The sequence below is a fragment of the Epinephelus moara genome, chromosome 21 (genome assembly GCF_006386435.1).
Source record: "Epinephelus moara isolate mb chromosome 21, YSFRI_EMoa_1.0, whole genome shotgun sequence".
NCBI classification, from domain to species: Eukaryota; Metazoa; Chordata; class Actinopteri; order Perciformes; family Serranidae; genus Epinephelus; species Epinephelus moara.
In genome coordinates, this window is record NC_065526.1 from 3,476,277 (window position 1) to 3,486,979 (window position 10,703).

The following is a 10,703-nucleotide window of genomic DNA, read 5'->3' on the forward strand; positions in this document are numbered from 1 at the left end:
CTTCGGCGGCGGCGCTGCTCATTTGCATAAAGTTCAGCTTCTCTCAACTTCTCCTTGACGCTCTGGTCGCTGGCATCACGCCGCTCTCTGCAGCCGACGCCCCTGATGCCCTTCATCGCCAGCGTGCATTGAAAATGAATGGCTGCCAGCTGCTTATGACGCTCGTGAAGCTTTTGGCGGGAATGCACAGTAAGGTTTTTTATAGGTGATTTTACACTACAGAAAACATACTTACTGTTGATTTCCATTTCTGCCAGTATATCCCCCTAAATCCAACACACTGAGCCTTTAAAGGATGTATGAAATACGCTGCTAACAGTTCTTGTTTGGACTATTTTTCAGAAGAAATAGTTTGAATGAAAACTGTTTGCAGGAAATGATTAATTGTGTTTCTGGAGATCTGCCCCTGTAAAGCTGCATGAGTTTACTTCTGTCCACTAGGGGGCAAAAACAGACTACATTGTTTAAAGATGGCCAACGTGTTAGCAAACAGCTAGACTCACAAGTCAGTCTTTAGTTAAGCAAAGTGTCTTTCTCCCTGCTTTTGTGTTTAGATGGGCGGATACAATTTCAGTGTTTAAAAAAACTCCCTACGTTGCAGAACCAATAGTAAATCTGCAGGGCGGTCCTTCGGTGGCTCGCTGAACTCTCGTGCTCGTAAACATAGTCCGACTGCGTTAAAAGTTTGAAACAAAGTCGCTGTAAGTCCTTCATTTCCACAATCTTGTGGACTGAGCACACATTTGACTTGTTTCCTTGCGGACGAGGAAATTTCGGTGAGGGCGTGTCCTTTTCAAAAATGCAAGAGGCGTTGCTTTGTTGCCGGCCGTTTTCTCCGGTGTGTTAAACACACTTTAGAAAGGAGTTTTCCCTAGACTATCAGAAGGCGGAGATCTCTGATTGTCTGGTGGCGAGACTAGCAAACAGCTGTTGATACATTCTGCACACGCAGATCGACATGATGATTCGTTGGGAGTCTTTGTGTCCACCTGATGAATGTCAGTCAAATTTTCACTCTCTTGTAGCTTTGTTTTTGGTCTCCACCAACTCCTGAGGGAAATATCCGTCTCTAGCTGCTAAATGCTCCACTTTGTTCACCAGGTAGTCTTTTACATGTGTACCATATCAACGTTTATAAAGTGACGTATGGTGGTGGACGGCGTGACACCCAAGCAAGACGGCTGTTTGAGACCATCAAACAAAAAGATGGTTGCTTTTTAGGGAGTTTTTGCTGTGTCTTCAGCTGCTTTTAAACCTCCAAACATGGACGTTTTTTATCAACCCATTGCAGTTTTTATCACAGCCTACAGCGCCATGAAAAGCAGTTGTTTTTTACGGCGACATCGACGCATTTCAAACTGCCAAAACCAGGTATTCTAAGCCCAAACATAATCATTTCCTAACCACAACCAAGTGGCCTTTGTGCCTATATCTAATCACACATTAACCACACCGTTGTTAAAAAGGAAAATTTCAACACATGCGCTTCATAGTAACATACAAATGTAACATGTCCGTGGTCTGCAGACACGTGCAGTTCCGTCATTATTTTCTGCTGATCAGAGCTTGTTTGATGAAAACGTGGAGCTTAAAGAGGCCAAAGCTGGACATTTATTCAGCAGTGATTGTGTTTGTGACGAGCTGGAGGTCTCATGTTCAGGATCATGTTTATTGAGATTCATCTCAGGCAAAGTGCTGAGCGCTGAGGAGACATCATGTAACAGGAACCACGCCGGTCTGAAGATGCTTTCACTAAAATTAAGTGCTGATGTCAGGGATTCTTTTTCTGCTCGTCTTGTTGTTTTGATGAAACTGAATCTCTTTTCCTCGACGTCTGAGAGCAGCAGAGACGAGGGAAAGCTGTGCAGCTGTTTCCTGCTCAACCAACAACCACAGTGCAGTCCAGGGGGTTGTTCTACTATCATAAAATATTACTATAATGTCATAATATCTTTTGATAGTAAGAAAGAAACAGCCTTAATATTCCTTTAATGTCTTTACAGAGCCTTTATGTGTATATTATTAATTTACTGTTGTAAAAAAAAATATACAGGTTTTATTATGAAAAGCAGAAAAGTCTAATCTTGTATTTTATTAAATTACTTGTTCACATTTTATAAAATATTTATGTGATAAATATTTTCCCTTCAATTGCTCCAGTGATCCTCCCAGTATCATCTCCATCAGACAGCTGGTTGAATGGGGAAGCTCACAGCTCTCATAGTGTGTGAACAGTGTGAAGCTGCAGCAGAGGGAGGCTGAATTTTGAAAGAAAAAAAAAAGTCATAAAAATTAAGAAATGAATAAAAGTCTCAGCAAAGCTTTCTGGGTAAATGAAAGTTGTGACTCTTGTTTTTCTCATTTTCTTCATTAGTGTGTGTGCAGCTCCTCTGCCATCGTAGTCACTTCCCTTTGTGTCTTTTCACCTTGTATTATGAAAGTTGGATGAAGCGCATGAATAAAACATGCGTCCTGTGCTGCTCAGGAGTCGGCCACATCATGCAGATATAACAACGCCTGTAACGCCTTCAATTATTCACCAGCTGGAACTCTGACAAAGACCCTTCCACTCCAAAGGAAACCAGATCACTCACTGGGTTACACCCTCAGTCCGTCCGTCTGTCAGGAGAAACAGGAAACACTCAAACACCTGTAATCCAGCACAGATGTTGATACACAAATATTCCTGATTCTGAATCTTATTCCCGACTTAAATATAATCAGCAGTTTTGTTTTCAGCAGTGACCAGCAGCTCTGTAGGACCAACACATCCTCACTCCGACCTCGTCACATGTCCACGTTTGGTCATGATCTGTTTTCAAAATACACTTCTGTTTTCACAGGAAATGTACAGTTTGCATACAGTCTCTTTCAAAATAAAAGCACTACATCAGTACAAAACGCAAATTAATGTTTGTTAATGGCGTATTCAGCTTTTTTTTTTCCCTCAACAACAAACACACATGGTTAGGTTTAGGAAAAAGAGCAGGGTTTGGCTTTAGAGTCTTACGGGACGCGAACACCGCTTTCTCGGGTGAAAGTCGTCCACCAGCCTTCCTGCCAGCCCCAGTCGGACTTTCGCTACCTTAACTTTCGTCCGTGTCCAGCTGCGTTTCCCTGTGACACCGCTGGGTGCCGTGTATCATGTCGAGGTGAAAGGATGCTTATTTGTATTGGTTTCTGACACTGCAAGTCACTGCCCAAGCAGTTTCACTCAAGATGAAACGGCACCAGGTGATACACTGATGGGCAGGATCAGTTCATAACACGGCCAGATGACACCTGTCACGGCGGTATGATACACTGCTGGATGGCATCAGGTTGAAACACTGCCGGTAACAACGTAATATAAGGAGCTGAAAGTCCTTAAAGGGCAGGCGGGATGGGGAGGTGGATGGGTCCCACAAACCCTGGACTTTCACCCAGGAGCCCACCGTTCGCTCTGGTATTAATTAAGAGCCAAACCATGATGTTCTAAACCTAACCATATGCTTTTGTTGATGTCCCAGCGCTGGTTGGGCCACTGACAACGCGGCGATATGCAATTACTTCATTTTCATCTTGCACAGTTTGTGCCATAAACATGCATGGAGGAGAGGGAGAAGGAGAGGAAATAGAGAAGAGCGACAGAAATAAATATGTAATTCTATGATATTAAATTAAGTCTTGAAAGTATATGTACCAGTCACTGCTGCTAATAAAAAAGCAAGCTGTCAGGATTTTGAATATTATGAGGTTTCTTTCTTTGTGCCATGTACACGGCCTTAAAATTGGAGCGTACATTACACTTGAAGAAAAACACAACTAAAAGGATTTCATTTAACAAAATCCAATTCCAATTTTCCTTCCCTCCCTTCACTTCATTTGTCCGTCCGTCCCCTCCTCCCTTCCTTCCCTGTTTTGTAGGGAGTAACTAAAATGCGTAGGGGAAATGTATCAGAGTAAAAGTATTCATGTTATTTAGGAAATATAATGAAGTAAAAGTGAAAGTTGGCAGAAATATAAGAACTCAAAGTTAAAGATACTCCCAGAAAATGCTTGCCTCATATAAGATAAACGTCTCAGGCCACTAGACGTCTGTCCAAAGCAGAGGGAGGCCAGGCACGTTTGTGAGAGCAGCGTCACAGTTAAAGGTTTATAAATGATATTCCAGGGTAACTGCAAACACACAGAATATGTCTCAATTTAAATACGTTACCACTGTGGGAACACCTCACTCTGCATCCTTTAACCTTGAGCTCTAAAACTTGGATCTGCACTCAGCTAAACTAACTCCTGACAAGAGTAAAACAAGACGCCGTGACACTAAATCAAAGCTTTTACCTTCTTACTCCCAGCGTATCTGTGTAATGGCGCAGCTCTGGTGAACCTCCTCACCTCCTCCTTCATGTCTTCACAGCTGATTTACAGTCTGTGTGGAGACTGCTGGAGTAAATTGTCCCTAAAAACGAAGACGCCTTGATTGTAAGTCACAAACCAGGCCATTTGCAGCACTCTGCGAGCAGAGGGTCATTTGTTCTCATAATCAGAACTGACAAAGTGCGATGCTGCTGAATATGGAGCACAAGTGTGTTTGTGCATCAGAGCAAAGAAGAGAGACTGTTTTTTCTGCAGCTCTGGTGACTTTGTGCTCATGATTCTGACATGAAAGAAGGAGAATAAGACTTAGATTCTAGTTTGATTTTAATAATGTTGCCGTCTCTTCTGCAGCAGCAAAGACATTAACAACTACAGCTGCTACAAAATCATCATTTTTTTTGCTCAGATTTTCGAATTTAAAGCTTACTTTACTTGTTACTCCCTGCCAACAGTAATTCATTCCAAACTCATTACATTACTTGTTACTTGTTATTACCTGTTACACCCCATAAAACTGAGATGTGTGCCTCTGTGTAAATGTCAGGGTGATCACCGTTGCGTGTAGCTCAGGCCCTATTTACCTGGAGCTTCACATTGTTGTGTTGTCCGTCATAGTAGCCGAGGTGTTTCAGAGCAGAGGTTTGAGGACGTGTTTTTTGAAGTGGAAAGAGTATTAGTCCGACTACCTGCAGCAACAGAGTTCTTGTCGTCTTTCCTCCCAACAAAATCAAAGCAATGGGAATATGAACGCGTTACTAGCAACTGCCCAACACTGGTGCTAAATAACACACAAGTGCCTGAAGAGGTTACAAACATGAACCATCATCAGCCAAAATCTGTCCTTCAAAGTACTTAAATGCTAGCTGTATGTATCAAAGTCTATACTGACCATGCACGGTATCTATTGCACCTCACGAATCAAACTCATGCAGTCATATAAAGAATTTGAATCATCATCAGAAACACAAGCAAATGTGTACGTTCCTGGCACGTCAGAGATACTGTAATTATCAGCTTCTGACTTATTAGTAGCAAACGCCAGAAGTTCAACATGGTGCACTTAGCATGGCAGAACAAAAGTTTATGTGGACAGCAGCCATTTCACGCCCCTACAGCTGTGTTCAAAACTACCTCTCCTCATCAACGACTCATCTTCCTGTTACATGCATTGTCTTCTTTCAATATACACTTCAGTTTTCACAGGAAATTGTACGTTTACATACAGTCTCTTTCAAAATAAAAGCACTACATTAGTACAACAACGCAAATTAATGTTTGTTTTCCCTCCAACAACAAACACACGTGGTTGGGTTTGGGGGAAAAAGAACAGGGTTTGGGTTTGTAATCTTATGGGACACGAACGCAGAGTGAGAGTCAGTGTTTGTTGGACCCATCCACCACCATCACCCCTCCTACCCGCCCTATCTGGACGTAACTTTTGTTCTTGTCCCGCCGTAACTTTTGTTCTTGTCCCGCTTGTTTCCGCTGACGCTGCTGAGCGCCGTTAAATGCTGATGTTTAAAGACGGCTTTTTCAGTGTCTGACGTCGCAAGTCACTGTCCAAGCGCTGGATTCCGACGACTTCAGAGTGAGACTGGGTTGAATAAAGTCTGTGTGACACAGTCGAAAGCTCCAGAACAAGTGAGAGGGGACATCTCTTTCAGTTTCAGGAAACATCCTTGTGAACATATAAAGAGTGTCTTCTGAGGAGGCCCTGGATGCAGTTTTGGCACACGGTATATTTGACACTGTCACTGTGAGCAGGTGGAGGTTTGACGCTTTGTCTCAAAACGCTTCAGGAGGACATTCCCAGCTGAACCTGTGACCGCAGTGTTACGGTCCAGTGTCCTGTTCATCAGCAGCACGTGTCCTGTCAGCTGCCGGCAGGACGGATGGTCTCCTGCTCGGGGACGGCGTGTTCCTCTCAGCCAGTGAAATAACATGGATGATGAATTTGTTTCCATTCATGGACACGAGTATTGATCGCAGACTCGTCCATCACCAATCACTTTACACCCACATATTGACACAAGGATATTCAGAAGTGTTCTGCCGAGCTCTATCAATCTACTCCTGACCAAACATCTCGCAGTGTCTGTGTGTCGGTGAGGCCGGACTGGGACCAGGAGGTCGCACCTTTGAAACTCTGGACTGCAGGAAGGTGTGATGCCACACATGTATATGCTACATTTGCACACTTCATATGTATCTTATCAACGTTTCTAATGTGATGAAGTATATAAGCTGACTTTGTCACCTGGAGATTGAAGGGATGGTGGATGTCGTGACACTTTGGAGAGACGCCCGCCAAGCTGCAGACCAACAAGCAACAAAACCAGCTGTGTCATTAAACCGGGTATTTTAAACTAAAACTTGATCTTTTCCTGCCCATAAACAAGTGCCTGTTGTGCCTAAACATAACTGCATGTTAACCACAGTAGTTGGGTTTCCATCCACCTATTTTTATTTGCATTTTCAACAATTGCGGAAAAAAATGACAGAAATCCGAAAAAAGGCCGAAATATCGCAAAAAAGTTTTTATGCTTGGAGGGGGTGGAAAAGTCAGCGTATCGATATTAAGAAAATGCGACTTTTGGTAATGGAAACAGATTTAGCGAATAAACAATGACGTATAGGCTACCGGATCCTACTTCTACTTCACTTCCGCTCCACGAGTCCACAGTCAAAAAATGGCGGCAGAGGAAGAGCGTGAGATATGTCTGGAGCGACAACAAAACTGAGTTTCTTTGAATTAATAAAAGAAGCGAACATTGTTTACATCAGTTGTGGACATGAGACGCTCTCAATGACGTCATCTCACGGCGCCCTCTTACTCTACGGGTGTTCTTTTGCATTTTTATTTTTTATTTTTCACGAGAAGCGCCACCTACTGCTCGACCTGTTGACTCCCAATACTCGCAAAACAATAATGAATGGTAACATGCATAAATTCACATTTTCTTTTGCACATTTTCACAAAATTCGCTTAAAATTTGCGACACATTTGGATGTAAACCCAGTTAGTGTTGCTGAAAAGTTAAGTTTTAACATATCTGCCACATAATAGTGTGCAAACGTACAACACTAGCATTTTTTTGTCTGGCAATTGGGTTGAAAAAGTAACACTCACGATAACTATATCGATGTAGTGCAGTAATTTACTACAGTAATTAATATGTAAGAGTTAGAGCTCTTGAGATTTGTTTTGATTTTATTTTTCAAAATGCCAGATTAATTTTGGAAAGTCCACCTGCTCCCTGAAACACAGTTGTTGATTTGCTAATGTCAGCATGCTAACAAACTAAAATGGTGAACACTTGCTGAACATAAACATGTTAGCATTGTCACTGTGAACATGTTAGCTTGCTGATGTTAGCATTTAACTTAAAGCACCACTCTGCCCAAGCTAAGGATGAATAAGGAGAAGTGCACACAGTGTTGGAGGTGTGGTCCCGTTTAGTCCTATGAAAGTTGCTCAGCGGTGCATGAAGCCAAAACAGCTGAATTTCTGCGGTGTGAAATTACCTGGATTTTCTAATGTTTTTCTTCCCAACAGAAGATGAAACGTTCAGAGAAGACGCCCCAAACAACCAAACTGAAAAAGAAAAGATAAAGACACGAACACACTTTGATCCAATCCTCCGATCGATCAACATTAGTCTTGGATGTTGATGGATTTCTGTGAACAGCCTGTTTAAAGTTCATGAGCAGATTTAATGAAGTTGGAAGCCAAGAAAAAAAAAGAAAGATCTGTTTTATCAGAAACCTGAAGCAGCAGCTCAGCGCGGCTCGTCCATGTGAACTGTGTCAGAGCTGCTGTGCGGCCGAGCAGCAGACAGCTGGAGTCAAATTATTGCTTTTTCAATTACAGACTGCTTCTGCCCGTTTTTCATCCAGATAATTAGTCAAATCCTCCGACCGCCAGCGATTAAGTAGAAATACTAAAGGCCACCGAGACACGAAATCAATCTATTTTAAGATTGCTCTGTTCTGTTCTTCAGATCCTGTTAGACTGTGTGTGTGTGTGTGTGTGTGTGTGTGTGTGTGTGTGCGTGCGTGCGTGCGTGTGTGCGTGCGTGTGTGTTCGTTCTTTGGTCAGATAGAAGATTTTACTACCTGGAAAGCACTGATTGAATCTGTGTTTATTGTATTTTAATGAGTAATTTTGCACGTGCATGATGTGTTTTGGACAAAATATGAGTATTTTCTTTTGTGTATGACTGTATATATATATATATATATATATATATATATATATATATATATATATATCTATATGTATCTGTCTGTGTGTGTGTGTGTGTGTGTGTGTTTGTGTGTGTGTGTGTATGTCAAGAGTAACAGGGACAATGTTTCAAGAAAGAGATGTTGCTTTTCAGTTTACCATTTACATTTTTTTGAAGGAGCAGTATGTAGGATTCTTGCGTTGAGGAGTGCAGATTGCAACCAGCTGAAACTTCTTCTGGTTCGAATTCCTTCAGAGCTGAATTATTCACAGAGGTCTCTTCCTCTCCAAAACAAAAGCCCCTTTTACACTGCCAGATTTTCCGCGAATGTCGGGCCGTTTTGCCGGCAAGCTGTGAGCGTTTAGACACACAGAGCCGGATTGGCGAGTTGATCCGAGGAGCCCAGTTTTCCGCCTCGTAGGGTAGACATATTGGCGGAACCCTTTTAGTTTAAACAGACCGAGGTGGCCTTCCGCAATGGGAGGGGCTGTTGATGACTTGTGGGAGGAGCTGTTGATGACGCCGCTTGTGCGAGCCACTGGCGGTGGATAAACAGGAAACAGCTGATAGCAGGAATTAGCGAGCAGCTAGTAGCAAGAGGGAAACACAAACCTGACAGACACTGTAAAGATGAGCAACTGGGGAGACAAGGAATTGCGCGCCCTCCTTGTCCTCGCAAACGAAGAGGCCATTAACCGTCAGATGACGGGGACGGTGAAGAACGGGCCGACTTACGAGAGAATCGCCGAAGGACTGACCAGCCGCGGCTTCCCTCCCACGTCACTGTTTACGTCACACGCTGAGCTACACGTTTTGTTACTTGCTCACGCCCCCCATTGCCCCGAAAAAGGCACATTCTATATAAACAAAAGTAGGTAGGCGGCATTTTGCTGCACTCCCTGATTTTGTTTTTATACTGCCAATGCTGAAAAAAGACTGATTGGGCTTTCCTGCATATTTGCACAGTTCCTATCTAAAAAGGGTTAAACATACCAGCTGATTTAAACCTGTAAAAACACTGCATAAAGAAGTTTCACGCTACAAATCTGTGTTTTTTAGTGCTGTTTGGTGTGTTGGAGAGGGGCTGTTAACCCAGTGCCTGCTAATGTGTGCTCACCTTTTTCTCTGATCACTTAATATTCAGACGATCAGACGGTTTTTACTGGGAGCTGAATTGTTCGCAGGTCTCTTCCTTTCCAACACAAACAGACCTGGTGATTAAAACCGGTGAAAACACTCAATAATGCAGTTTCATGTTACAAAACTCTGGGTTTTCCAACACTGCTCATCATGGTGAGGCTGCTAACTAATGTGAAAACACACAGAGCATGAATGTCCCCATGCAGAGCCAGTGTTTGGTTTGTCTGTTCTGGGCTCCTGTAGAAACATGGTGGTGAACTACTGATCTCCATAAATGAGCAACTGTTCCATATGTAGATATAAACAGTGTTACAAAGAAATAAAAGAAAATAGAAATAGTTCAAAAGGATGGCAGCAGCAGCAGCAGCAGCCAAACAAAAAGTAAAAATGTCCTAATTTAAATAAAGTGCAAAAACAATACATTTATGGAATTTTTTAATGAAAGGTATTTTTAGAGAAGTACTGTTATTTTACAGTTTTTTCTGTCATTATAATGATTAAACACATTATGCTTACAGATTTATCCTGAATTATTACAATCAAATACCTTCAGTGAAGCAAAAAGTGTTCAAATGACAGAAACAAAAACTATAAATCTTAAAAGATAATATTCTAAAAATTGCAAAAACAATAGTATTTGTTTCAGAAAATTGCAACAAAGGTTTGCAGAGAAATACTGTTATTTTACAGTTTTATTTTTGACTAAATTATAACAGTCAAAGACCTACAATAAAAACTATTAACGTTAAATATTGTAAAATAACAGTTTTAATTTGGAAGACAAAATCCTTCATCCTCATTCATTCATCTTCTAACCGCTTCATCCTCTTGAGGGTCGCGGGGGGGCTGGAGCCTATCCCAGCTGACATCGGGCGAGAGGCAGGGTTCACCCTGGACAGGTCGCCAGACTATCGCAGGGCTGACACATAGAGACAGACAACCATTCACACTCACATTCACACCTACGGACAATTTAGA